The sequence below is a fragment of the Chelonoidis abingdonii genome, chromosome 8 (genome assembly GCF_003597395.2).
Source record: "Chelonoidis abingdonii isolate Lonesome George chromosome 8, CheloAbing_2.0, whole genome shotgun sequence".
NCBI classification, from domain to species: Eukaryota; Metazoa; Chordata; order Testudines; family Testudinidae; genus Chelonoidis; species Chelonoidis abingdonii.
Window position 1 is genome coordinate 82,546,921 of NC_133776.1, and position 299 is coordinate 82,547,219.

Below are 299 nucleotides of genomic sequence, written 5' to 3' on the forward strand. Positions count from 1 at the left end.
ACTCCTGTTTTGGAAAAGAAACAAACAAATAAAAAGAGTCTGGAGTAATGGGACAACAAGCAGGCTTTGACTCGCATAGCTTAGTCCTAGGCAGTGTGGTTTGAGGGTCCAGGATGTTCTGAGAACATGGGGAGGAATCAACATGTACAAACTTCTATGGTCACCATTTAATTATATCAGAAAGAATGGGAAAATTACAAGGATTCTCAGCTCCCATACTTCAAGCATAAAGTAGTCACCGGCTCCAGGATGAGGAAAAAAATCCTCCACCCCTTCACCCTGGTCTATTTATGTACAAC